We start from the raw sequence: 14,344 nt of genomic DNA on the forward strand, positions 1-14,344 counted from the left end.
GTAAAACTTCCACAGCATACACTGCTGAAAATAACACTTTCTCTTTTTCCTCCATGCTTTCCAATTTCTTTTTTCTTCCAGTTTTGCTTGGGTTTTTTTTAGGTCAGTTTTAGAGTGCAGCAAGAACACTAGAGGAGCGGAGAAGGTGGCGATTTTTCTAGCCATTAGACTGGACCAACCTCCGTAGGGCAGCCCCCAACCCCTCAACTCTGGCTTTGCTTTACTGCCCTGCCTTCCTCTTGGGCATCAACTCAGTGGCAGTGTTTGGGTTATGCGCTGGATATAGAATCCGTTCTCCTCCATTCTTCTGTTCTTGCAACTCCATTAAATTTCCACTGGGTATTTGAAAATAACATCATATATGTATATACATACATACACGCATACACATAAAACAGAGTTCTTAAGAGTTAGTGTCCTGGGAGGAAGCCAGCATTGATTTGTTTAAACTCAGAGTGACTCCTGACTTATGAAGGAGTTCATGTGTCTGAGAAGCAGCAGTGGAAATTTGTCTTTCAGTGTTTCCTCTTATCACTCATCAAGGTTCTGGAGTACATTCACATCTCTGTAAGGGCCCTGAAGAGGCTTTACTGAAAAGCCTTGTTCCCATTAGCAAATCTGTGAAATTGTCTGAGAGACTGACATATGGGAATACAGATAGATGTATCACGTTCGTTGATCCTTGCTACCCAGCTTCCTAGCTGCAGTGTTTAGCTCCCATACAGCATCACTAGGTGTTAAAGCTTTGATATTTTATCCACTCTTTCACTTGCCACAATGCAGAATGAGTCTGTGAAGTATTGATCTTTTTAAGCAAACACATGAGCTCCAAGGACTGAGGAGGAATCTGGTAAAGGTGAGACATGACAGTTTGGGTGATGGCCTGATCTACCGAAGTGGTGGGGAGCTCAGGTAGCACACACACAGCAAACCCGCAAATGTGCTGCTAATGTCCAAGAAAGAAAGGCTGCTGCCATAAATCACCTTGTCTGTGAAATATTCTGAAATGACATCATCATTCTCTATATTTGGGAGAGACTATCCAGTTTCTTCAGCCTCCCTCAAACTTTATCACAGACACAAAGAAAAAGGAAAGAGAACGAAAAATCTATCCGAGAAGCCACCTATTTTTATCTGCCTGGACCTCTGGGACACAGTTCATGCAATTTCTCCTCAGCACCACTCCCCTTCTTGGAGGCATCACATTTAGGCAGTAAAGTATCTAGTTTAAGTGAGTGTCGAAAAATTGGCAACTCCTACATTTCTGAAAGAGTTGAATATGGTGTTAGGGCTAAGCCACAAATTGGCACCCAGGTTAAAGTTTTTTTTTCAAGGTCAGAATTGATTAAAGGGGGCCCCTAGAGATGGAACACAGAGATACTTGACCCAAAGAAACTAGGATTCAAAGAAATATATTCAAAATATACCTGGATGAGGCTTGGTTGATAAACTCCCAGAACAGAAATGTCCTTTGCTCTTTGCATTGAGAACAAAAGGGCAGCAATAGGGAACAGGGACGTTTACATTCAGTGAGCGATGGCACACAAAAGCAATTAGAAAGGTTGGCTTCCCCTTTACTTGCTTCTACTACTGCCTTTAAATGTCAAAGTTTCAGAGGAGATAGATCCTTGTCCTGTTGTCCCAAACATCTGGGGCTCACGAGTAAGAATCTGCATTTTGTCCTGGGCAGCAGAGTGGTTTTCAATGTGAAACACCGAATGCTCCCTGGGGCAACCTCTGGTCACCAGTTCTGCCGGCACCTGCCAGAAATGTACTGGCCCCTGCAGAAACTTCTGCAAACAAAACCTCTCAAACAGCGACAGCCAAAAGTGAGCGTATTATAAACGGTAAAGAAACACTGAAAGGTTCTTTTCTAACCAGAAAAAGGCTGTTGTCAAGTGATTTAATTTCCCTGCTAAATTGTATAGTAAAAAATAAATTGCATGTAAAGACCACGTGACTGGGAACGAAAAGAAGCCTCTCGTTGAAAGCTCCCGTTTGCCCTTTATCACACTGTTTTGCTTCATATTCCATAAATAGCTCATGTGCACTGTTTTTCCTTTTGGTCTCGTAACACTGAACTTGTTCCTTACTGGCTTTAGGGAGTCTGAAGAAAATCTCCAGAGAATGCTGTAAGCGTATTTGATAGAAGCTCACAAGTGGATTAATTTCAAAACAGGGCTCAGTTGGCACATTTTAAAATTTGTAATAATCAGAGCTCTTTGTAATAGATTCATCTCCTTCTGCAGTAGAAATCAGGAATCAGGGTAGCTTGGTTTCTGCAATCTGATTTTAGTTACAGTTAGGCTGCAATTTATTTTTAGTAACAAACTGTTTCCCTGAGACAGATTTGGCTGCTCGTTAGCATTGGGAGTCTTCTCTACAAAAAATATATTGTGAAATTTCCTTTTAGCTCTGACGAGACCTACCCATTAAAACACAAACTTAGTTCTGCAAAGAAATAGAAGATTTTACTATCCATCTTGTCATTGATGGAAGATAAAGACCCTGGAAATAAATTGTCCCTCTTCCCTAAATTTTTTGCTTAGTATCAGCACACAGTTTCCTTTTAAAAAGGCGGGAAAATCTGTTAATCTGATACATGCATCAAGAGCTTAAGGAAAAGAAGCATAATTGAAAAAAGGTTTGAATGAAAAACAGTAAAATACCAGTTGTGTTGAATTTGTGATTTTATACCACTTATCTACTTCATCAAAACAGAGGCTGGGGGAATCCTCTGCAGCGACTCCTCTAGATGGGTTAATAGGCAGGTTGGGATCCAAATCATCACCTTTACCAATTGTTCTTTCCAGAGTGACTTTAATCTGCTTTGCTTCCCATTTCACCACTGGTACCAGCCCCCGCTGCTGCAACAGCAGCCTGTTTTTACATATTAATCAGTATTTTCCAGGCCTTTTTTTTTTTGCAAAACCCGTTCAGGTAACCTCCAGGCACCCAGAGTTCTAACACTCTGATTTCCAGCACCAGAAGGGCCAGCATGGGTCAGGCCAAGGGCCCCTCTAGCCACCCTCCAACAGGAGGAGAGCTTGTAATCAGCCAAGACCATGGTGTTTAATAGCTATGAACGCCTACTCTACAGATGTGCTGAGTCGTGCGTATTAGCTCTTAAAAGTTACCCACAGCAAGCAGAAGAGATTTACTTTAGCGCACCCCTATGGGTGCTGAAAAATACCTCCCCTACGGCACACTGACAAACATCAGCAGATGGTGATCCTGGCACAGAGCAACCTCTTGAGTCATGGTCCTGCAAAACGCAGCTCCTTATTGTGCCCCAAGTTCTGGGGTAAAAAATAAACTTGCTTCTGCAAAATACTTGCTTTACTGAAGATGAACTCTGCCAGCTGCTCAAAGGAGCTAATCCCAAAAGTGCCAAGCGTCAGAGTTCAGATGTGCCATTTGGCAGATTTGGTGCTCTGTGGGTTTGGGGTTTTATTAATTCTCTAGCTACTTTAGCTACTACTAATGATGCATCATGTTAGAAATTTTGCTCATTTAAATTATTTTCAAGGGAGTCAACCTATTGGAATGCATTCTAATCTACGCCTGCCTAAAGCTAAAATGTCCTGACAGTTCAAGTATTAGAGAGAAGTTGTAAAATTTAAAGAAAGTTACTCTTAACTTTTTTGAATTCCCAAAGGAATGAATACATTTCCATACAATTTTCCAGAAAGATAAACTTTTTCCCTAAGAGCAGTGTTTACTTTGGTTATGTTCAACCACTATTTTCATACTCAACAACAAGAAATAAACCCCACTTTACTTTAAAGTATGAATGCAATATTAACTGTTAATTGTGGTCGTGTTACAAAAATACCACTGAAACGGGTATGAAAATTGCTCAGAGCAATTGCTAGAGCCTTTTCACAAGCCAGTGCAACAACTCCTCCAATTCATACATATTTACACACAGAACTTTCACAAATATGGCTATGTTTGATTTTGGAAATGATGTCGACTGGAAAAACATCATTTCCTGATGTAAGGGATGCAGCCTTCATAGATTTTTCACTGAAATCACACTAGCTGATTCAAAAATTCTTAACCCCCTTCTTGTAACTAACCTCGACCCTTCGACCCTGAAAGGTTTCACAGCTAATTGCCTTAGCCAATGCACTGGCTTGAGGGAGAGGTCTGCAAATGATGGATTTCAAAGAAAAACAGAGATCATTTTATATCAAACATCAGTGTACTTGCAGGCAAGCATCCTTCTGCTTTGGATTTGCCTTATTTTTGTTGCCTTCATCTTAACTGCAATGTTATTTCAACAGGAATTTGGGTGCTTAGCTTTCCGGTGATGGTATCTGTAGTAGCACCACAAACGGCCCTGCATTCTTTGCATATTTGGTGGCATGCATCAGCCCAGTTTGAAACAAAAGCTCTTGTTTTGGACATATGACTGCAGACTGTTGCCTGATCCAAACTGTCTGCTTCCTTCTGAACTTCTAAACAGAAATGACAGATCATTTTGTAGTTTTTAACAGATCTAGCCTCAAAAAACTTATCTGACATTGCCTAAATGTGAGCTACATTTTGCATCCAGGTTTGTTTTTTTTTAATTTACACCACATTCTCCAACAGCTTAGTACCCAAAAGACAAAATTAAGACAAAAGCCCTAGCTTTGGGAGGATTTTACTTGCAACAGAATCTAAATATATGCAATTAATGCAAGTCTAGGTGTTATCTGAAGAACCACTTCAAATGCTAATTAGGAATCCACATACACAACAACTGTATAAAACAGTTTCATTTGCAATGTCTGGATATTCAGGATGGCCCACCTGTGCACAGCTTGTAGTATCTCATGCAAAGAAACAGCATCTCTTTCTTCCCATACACAAGCTGCAATGCTGGCTGCAGTGGGGTAGAGGACAGGTTATCTTCCACATATTCCTCGTCACTGACAAACAGGGAACAGAAAGGTGAAAACCTTAGATGCAGTCCTGGCTACTTTCCCTACTTGCTAGGCAGACAATTTTGGTAGGAACAGAGAGTAACAATTCTATTTTGAAAAGTAAAGGAACAAATTTAATCCCCAAGTACCTCAAGTATCAAGGCAAAGCATTCCTCCTCAGGAGAAAAAAGATCTTTGAAAAAGAAATCAGAAGGGGACATTGAAGGAACATGCAGTTCATTCCAGGTCCCAAAGTAGGAACAGCTATCTCCACGTCCTTTCTGAGAGGTATTTTTCTAACCTGCTTTTTAAGTTCATCACAGATTTCATAATCACCCAAGCAGTCTTTTCCAGTGCATTGCTATCCCTGCTTTGGATAGTTGGGGTTCCCCCCCCGCCTTTTTTTTTTAATGCCTTCTTTGAATCTTTTCTGCTGCAATTTAGTTGTATTAATTCTTGTTCCATCTACTGCAGAGCTTTTACTCTCTGCAGAAAACATACTGCTCTTCTTTACAGCAGCTTTTTATGTATTTGAAGACTCTCGTAATGTTTCCTCTGGTCTTTTATTCTCTACACAATGCAAATTGTTTCAGTCCGCCTTCTAGGTTTGTTTGATCATTCACACTTTGGAGCCTCTCCAATAAGTCCACATCATTCTTGAATCTACCATTCATCTTGGGATGTCCCCTTGGGACATTATTACCACATATGAAACCACGTTTTTCCAGCCAGGTTTTAAAATGACATCTATTAAGCTGAGGGTTGTGTCTTCAGTGCACAGTTAACTTGAGTTATTTGCATTTGAGTTAATATCTCCCCAGTTAGCCTTACGTCACAGAGTCACAGGAACAGAGAAGTGGAAGGAATCGCAGGAAATCATCTAGTCCATATCCCACCTCTGAGGCACAATCAAGTGCCATATATCTACACTGTTTTTAAAAGACTCCAGCAGCAAAGTCATCGTGACCTCCCTGGGCAGTCTTCAGATTAGAAATTCTAAATCCCCATTTGCCTGTTCATCTCAGGATGTCTCAGTCCGTTGTGTGCCTACCTTACCATATTTTTACGATAGATAAAACCAGCCTAATTTGCTTACAAGAATGTCGTGTGGGACTGTGTCCCACCTTGTCTTTGCAAAAAGGTTCCACCAAACCTACTAGACCAGTAGCACCAGTACGTGCTGGCACCATGATAGTTATTTATCATACTTGTAAGGACAAGAAAGATTTTTAAAGTATCATCTAATGATTTATGTCATTACTCATTTTCAATACTGAATAAGCATTAGCCTTCTCTAAATTCTCCATGGCTTCCTTCCCCTTAGCTGCCCTCGCGTTTTCAAACATAGGTAATGCATTTGCCTTCTTGACGTCATCAGGAGATTCCACATTTCTTAAAGAGAATGGCAGATAGCTTAGCATTTGCAAATTTTTCATATTATAGGATATCATATCAAGACTTGCATAATCTCTCTTATCTATCAAGTACACCTGACCTGTTCCTCTTCAGTCCTATTTTTATTAAAATTAACTGTTTTAAGCATCTGGTCATAATTCACCTTTTCTGTGGTCGTTGAAAGGAGACATCAAATAGATCATCTATTATTTTTTATTTCCACATTAAGTAATAAACTTCTACTTTCCTCCACCTTGATTACTCAAGTATTTCCTTGCTATTCTTCCTTCCGTGGCAGTTGCAATTCAGTTTTAGCCTGAGCTTTCTGACTTTTCCCTACATGTCCATGAAATCTGTCATACCAGTCCTCAGCAAGTAGAAATGCACCTTTTCCATCTGTTCTTTCCCCCCAGTGTAGTAATCAATGCTCATCTCTCACTGCGTGCCCTCTTTGGGATCTTTAGCTGAGAGCAGCCGCACTGCAAAATAACCCTTGCATTGCACTGAGGGGTTGGATTACTGCACAGAATAACCGCGTTAGCAGCTGACAAACTGCATTAACTTGAGCTGTAGCCTATGTAACCAGACAAGCCCGTCAGTTCAAGTAAAAACACCACCATCCTCATCTTGAAGGTTTCTGCATTTGGACAAGACTTGAGCTGGGGCGAAACTGAAGTTATGACTCAAACAAACTGCATAGTCAAGACAAGCCCAGAGAGCACCACGAAAAGACGTAAGTGGATGCTCTCCTTCAACTCTGTTGAAATAAAACAAAAGCAACAGGCTGCACAGCAGAAATGCACAGGAGGCCTCGCTCTCTGCTCACATTTGAGCTCCAATGAGAATGAAAAGTATAAGAAAGTTTGACTCTTTCAAGATTCGGTTGCTCCCGGGGTTGCTCCTTCTCTGCTTTTACACGAGATCCTCTGTCGCAGAGGGTGCACAGGAACGCTCTGAGCCCACAGAAAATCTTCAACTGACCTGCTAATGAGACAAAAGGTTTCAGGCAAACCCAGATGAAACACGACAAAGCACGGTAATAAAGGCAGAGGGATCCTATTTATCTGTTTTACAAATGGAAAATATTGAGAAACTAATGTAAATAGGAATAAGCTGCAAGAAATGTTCTGCAACTTTAAATTAACTATCTAAGAGCATGGCAGGCATCTTGCTGGTAGTTCTGCACTTCTCTTAGCTCCTACAGTCATACAATCCTAAGAGCTTCAGTCGAAAAGAAAATAAAATCCTCCAATCCTTAGGGAAAAGTCACAGTTTATCTCTAGAAAGCATGAAGCCGCAAATCTGAAAAGATGCCAAAGTTGACAGTTAACTGCCACATACTACTGAAGTATTTTTTTTCCCTTTTTCTTAAACTCTTTTTTCCCATTCCCAGGCCAGACTCACGTTTGGAAGTCAGTGAATGAATTCCACAAGTACTACAGTTTGTACTTTCACAAACAGCTTAAAAGCGGAGGTATCAGATTTCACAGCTCTGTGAGGAGGTTGGCACAACTTCAAAGCACTTCTGAAATATCTATTACTTTATTCTGAAGGACAATAGCCTCTCCATAGTGAAGGCTGAAACAGTCCTTCCCTTCGAAAGCTGATTTTGACACATACAGCCTCAGCTTCAGCAAAGTAACACCAACATGTCTGAAATTTCAAGACCTTATGCCAAAGCAAAACTTACCTGTAAAGCCTGAAGCAAAGCATTTGAGATCCCAAAATTTTTAGAGAGATCTTGGGCCTGTCACAACTCAAAAATGGGTTGGATTCAAATCCCGTATTTGCTTCGATGTGCCAGTCCTGGTGGAAAGCAGGTGCTTTTGACAAGCTTTTTTAGTTACTAAAAATAGCTCTGTATTATATTGTCAAAACAACATAATCTTTAATTTTTCTCTTGACTGTAGTTAAATTTTAAAGACACAAATACATCAATCCCAGAATTATAAAGACAGGTATATTATAAAATTAATTATTAATTGTATATTATAAAATTAATTAATTAATTATATATTAATTATAAGTTAATTATAAAACATTCCTACCCCGAATTATTTCAGATACAGCCATTTTAAAAAGACATCATTTTCTCCTTTCTCCTTTGCTATTAAGAAAAGTCAACTTTCATAACTTTCTGCATAGATAAAACACACAGGATTCTGTATACTTTTTGCCAATCAGTTTACAATCAAGACCTTTCATCCAATCTCAAGAATGGTTGCACACGTCACCTCCCATAAAGGCAAGGGCATGCCAGAGAAATGGATTTTTACTGGGAATAGCAAAATAAAATAAGAAATAGGAATAAAAAAACCCCAGATATAGATACAGCAAGAGCAGCAAAACTGACTAAGCAAATACTGTACTGAGAATACCCTTCTAAGCTCCAGGTCAATGGAAAATTTTAATTTACAACTGTATCAGTATCATGTGCAACAGAGCTGCTACAATTCCAAACATGACAACTGGGTGATATATGTCATTTCCCATGTTCTTATATGTCCTAGTATTTCAGTTATTAAATGACAAGCTGAGAAACAGTAATACAGAGACAAGTGACAATAAAGCCGGTGAAAGGATAGTCAAAATTTGTCAAAGTGTGATGGAAACTATGGGAAGAGCAAAACATGAGCTGCATTGATGCTTGGGGAAAAAAAAAACCACAAACCACTTGAGAATTTGAACCAAGGACAAAATGAAACACTAGATGCATTCATGAGGCGAGATGGCATATATTTGGATGATCCTTAATAGAAAAGCTTAAGTGAAAAGGAGAGGAAAGGCCAGCTGAAAGCATGGCACTCTAATGCTTCATCATCCTCTCTCCCTCTTCAGAACCTACTGGAACAAACTCCATACAGGGGAGAAACAATCTCAGCATTGCTGTTTAATCACAGCTCTCCTTGCTAAAGAACACAGGGAAACAACAGCAAAGTTTCCACGGAGTTTATCAGGAAAAGGAACTTACCCTGATTAATCTAATCCCTTTTTATCCTCTTGATCTGGTGCTTTGCATCTGTACTACTGCAGTCCAGTCCCTGGGTGACAAACCGTTCACATGGCTTTCCCGCTGCCACCGTTCTCCTCACAGCACTTGTCTCACCTGAGTGTTTCATTTACATAAGGGAAAAGACTTTTCAACTAAATTAGCAGCTGGCTTTATCAACTTGTGCTGGTTTTCCTCTGTGGGGCTGGGTAAAGTTTGGATGCTAAGGAACCTACCCTGCCTGTCGTTCCCACCCATGACCGACATAACTCTATTAACAAACTTCAGGTAGATTACGGAAAGTGTGGAAACTGCCCCTCGGAGCCTCAGCCTTTAAGCCACTTAAAAGGTATGAGCTGTTCTTAGATGATGCTACTAAATTTGGGAATCTGACTCCAGTACTGAATGCAAAGCTGATAAGCCCAACATCCCATCTCTTCCCCTTCCTTTCCAATAATCTCATCATGTAACCTTTATTTTTCCTAATGTCAAATGCTGCAATGATGCTTAAAGCTAAACTCCCCAAACACTGTAAAGGCCAAGAATCAGCTCTATATTCTGTGAGGCATCCTATAGTCACAAAAATCAAAGGCAAAATGGAAGAAGAGGTTTTTTTATGGAATTATAGTTTGCTTTCTCTAATGAATCCTCAAAAAAACCCACAGGGAAACAAGTTTGAAAAAGAAAAAAAAAAGCGGGAGAGGGAATTGTCTTGAGATAATATTTAAAAATAAAAGAAGTAGAATCTGAAAAGACAGCAGGTAATAAAGATCAGCCACAAATGATCGTACTGGCTGCAGTTTAAACTTATTTAAATTAGGTATGCTGTCTCTTCTCCAAATGTCGGGTCTATGAGCCCGTAATATTGTTGAGTAAACTTTTTCCTATGAAACCATTCCCACTCCAGTTCAGAGATAGGCATTATGGCCGAGCCATGTTTCTAATGACAATGTTTGGTTTGGCAAGTTTTAGTGTGGTTATCTTGGCAAACAGATACTTTAGCCTATGCCATTTATTTGGTCCCAGTACATTGCAAATTATTTTGATGAAACTTCAAGTGTGATATGAAGAGAAAGTCATAGCTAGTAAATCACCTGGAAAGTCCCATAAAGGATAGATCTTGATGGCTTCACCCTGCCAAAGAAACAACACTGGGTTGCTGATCTGTTACAAATTGGAAATGCTTACAATAAAAGCAGGGGTTCTTTTTATTGCAAGGAGGCAAGAAAATATATACAGCACAAAGAATAGTAATATGACCCTACAGCAATGCTCACCATAGAACAGAAGGATCGTAACTCTTAAGAGCAGTCAGCACATAAGTTCATAAAGTTATTGAAGCAGTTCTCACAGCCCTTACCTCTCTTTTTAAAAATTGTTATTTATGTGCATGCACATGTATATGCACAGACCCACACTTTTAAATATGTGGATTATTAACTTAAAGGCAAGAGTTCACACCAAGCAGGAGGAGGAGTTGTTTCTTTATCAGCACTATCTCCTTTCAACAGAACATAACAGAAAAAGCACTGCAAATCGTAATAAAATAAAAAGAACACAGATTTAAATCCCCAAACGATGCATGCTAGCTCACGCAAACATCAATTATATTTTTTTTTTTTAGGTCTGTTACTCTTTAATGGCGCTGTAAGAATTGCAGTATTTTTCCTGAAAATACAATTTTTTTGCAAATAATTCACAATATCCAGGGATGATATAAATCACTTTTTATAGTCCTGAATACCTTAAGTTGTTAGTTTTAGAAGTGCCGAAGTAGCAATGAACGGCTTGGTTCTCAGAAATGTGCCATAACCTCAGAGCCCAATGTAAAAGATAGATAGCATCTGTCATTACCTTGCACTTGTGGAAATCAGGCCGATTCTAAAAGCTGGAAATAAAAAATAAAGGTACTTTCTATGTCTGTCATGTTAAAATAATTCCTAATTACTTTATAAAAATCTCACCTGTTTTAAAAACAAGAAATGGAAAATTCATAGTGCTTAGTTCTGATTTGTATTCACATAGTTTTTCCCACAAATGTTCAGATGCACCTCTCCAGCTTTTAAGCTTTCCTCAATAAGAAACACAGACATGAAATACCTACTTTTCATCTTCCTCCAACCCAAATGCTGACTGCTCAGAAGTTAAGAATAGCAGCAGCAAGCTCATAGAAAACTAGGAAGAGGAGAGCATTTGAAAATTAATGCTCAGATTCATAGCATTACCAGAATAGTAATAGCTGACCGACAGCTATGATAATCTTACATATATCTACAGGAAATTTCATTATTTCTTTAATTGTACATAGTATATAAATATGAACAGGAATTAATATGCAATGACTACAGTTAAATGTAAATATTTGGTCTCTTAATTTCACAGACATTCTTCAGATATCATCTGAACGGGTAGGCAGATTTATCTGTATTTGTCTTTTCCAGAATAGATATCCCTCAAATCAAACAGCAAGAGAAGAGGATTATCTAATTTACTAAGCAGCCTGCTACAGAAGCTAGAATCATACACTGACCTCTTTTACACTGATAAAGATCCAGGATGAGTATCACCTGCAGGAAGGTAACTCCAAACTTTCAACAGAAACTGCTGAAGTGTGCCCCACCTCACAGAAACAGGTCTATTACTGAAATTGAGTCCAGGGTGAATATTTAACATACTCTGAAACACAAATAATTCAACATTTCCTCCAACAGTTATCCATCTTTAAATACATCCCATAGAATATGTGCATCACAACTACAACATAAAGCAAACCACAACTTGAACCCCATACAAAAAACATCACTTCATGTAATTCACTAATGAATAAATGTCTACTAAATATAGATGTTAAGGCTGTTGTGGGATAAAAATAGAACTGAGTTTTCAAGGGTGATTTGTGACTTTTGGTTACCTTGCAGTCAGTGCTGTTGGAGCATTTGTTGGTTTTGCACACATACATTCATACACCCCCCCTTTGTTAGACACAGTCACTCTCTGATCCTTTTCCCGTTTCCTCTTTCCTTTTCTACAGTTCCACCTAATTCCCTTCTTCCTTCTTTTTATTTTCTTTTGAATAACCTTAGTGTATTTTAGGTCCTTAGAGAAAGAAGAAAATAAATACAAATAATTTACACTAACCTCTGCATAGAGAAAACAACACTGCTATGGACACTGGCTTTTCCTTCCAGCAAGTCAGTGTCTTTAAACAAGCTGCACTCCACCAAGGGACTGAAAAAATGCATCTTAAAAACAAATTAATTAGCTTCCTACAAATTCAATTTTTTCTTTCTGTACCCTTAAAGCTTTTATCTACGTTTTCCTCTTTTACTCTAACAATAAAATTGATTAAAGTCAAATTACATTTCTGTAGGCATTGAATTGCTAAAGCTTTTGATACAGCCCATTCCGGACGCATTAGCCGATATGATGGATCCCGCCTGGGAAGCTGCCACGGACTCCAGACAGCGTTTGCAGTACAGTTGTGCAACGAATGCCACAATGCCTGGGTAGTCAAATCATCCGGTCTCTACAGCTGAGCTTTTTGGTAGATGGGCAATTCGCACAGATCTGTGCTGGTGTCTGCATATAGAAACTGCATAACTCTTTGGACAAGGCACAGTTGAATATGTGCTCACAAGTTACTATATACCGACCACAGAAGTGGTCATTGGGAGTAGTTCAAAATGTTTTACAAGAATGCTTTGATGCTATCCAGAGCAGTACTACTGGCCAGTAGCTAAACTATAATTATGCTAGCTGGATCTGAAAGTCAGGGTTGAGTTGCAAGAATTCCCTTCTCGTCTCACCCGTTCCAGACCTTGATCAAGGCCAATGTACTTTTGGGAAAGTTCAGTTCCAGTGAAAATGTAAGCCTACAGCTGAAAACCTCTTGGGTTCAGTTTTTGTTTTAAAATCTAGGCCACGTCACTCTAGGAGCAGTGGCAGATTTTCCACGCAGGTGCAGAGGATGTGGGGATATTCTATACATGAGAAGGTACAAACAAAGAAAGGTTTACAAAAAATCTAATTGTACGTGTTAAAAAAAATATTAACATCAATTCATTATAAGCTTTGTCTCTGGCCTGGCTACCATCTGTGATGGGGATTTTGCTATGCAGTGAAACAAGAGCAAGATAGACCTTTAAACACTGCCTGGAGCACACAAGCCCTACGTTTATTCCCAGCAGCATATTCATAAATTATAAAACCGAAAGAGGACCACTTCGACTGTGTGGGCTGCAGGAATTTACTTAGTCACGACATGTTGCTACTGCAACCAAGGCAGGCATTCAGAAGCTTGCAGCCAAATTCCCGTTTGTTTTATTCAGGTACATTACCACTGTACACCTGAACGGTGGCCCCTAACTCCACGCATCAGGGATGAGCAGTCATAGCCCTCCGATGGTTGCCCACTAGAGCAGGGCTGGGTGCAGCCACTGCCTGGCCTTTGGCAGCAGACCCGTCACGTCACCCTTGCAAGCACACGTGTTCCACGGGGACGGCCAACAGCACGGTCACAGACAGCAGTGACCGCTGGCTGAGCCCTCCGATGACGTGGTGCACCTTGCTCCTGAGGTCACTTCTGCTGAGGGGAGATCAGATAAGGCCAGTCAGGAGAGGATCATCCCTCTGGCGAGAGCGGGGTTAAGTTCAGCATCCCAGCTCCACTTCGATCATGCCATTTCCATGGGCAAAGATCACAATTGTGGATTTTGTTAGGCTTTTCCCAATCTTTTTTGGCTACATTTTTTAACCCACTGCTTCCCTGCATAAACACATGGCCAAGCTTCAGCCTATCGCCTAGCTTTCAGCTCCTTCAAATTTTGCTGGTGTGAGGAAGGGTTACCTCTATTCTCCGCTCTCTAAACTGGCTCTAAAACAGGGGATCAGCTAAACAATAATTATGATCTGGAAGGTCTTTATTTGCTGTGTGCCTCATGACGATGGTGTATGGATGCCTGCGCGCAGCATACTCCCACACCAACGCGTGTACGGTTCCCATTATCGTATAAAAAAACTGGCAGGGAACCATGATTTTTTCCCCTCG

Source organism: Calonectris borealis, chromosome 9, assembly GCF_964195595.1.
Source record: "Calonectris borealis chromosome 9, bCalBor7.hap1.2, whole genome shotgun sequence".
Classification (NCBI taxonomy): domain Eukaryota; kingdom Metazoa; phylum Chordata; class Aves; order Procellariiformes; family Procellariidae; genus Calonectris; species Calonectris borealis.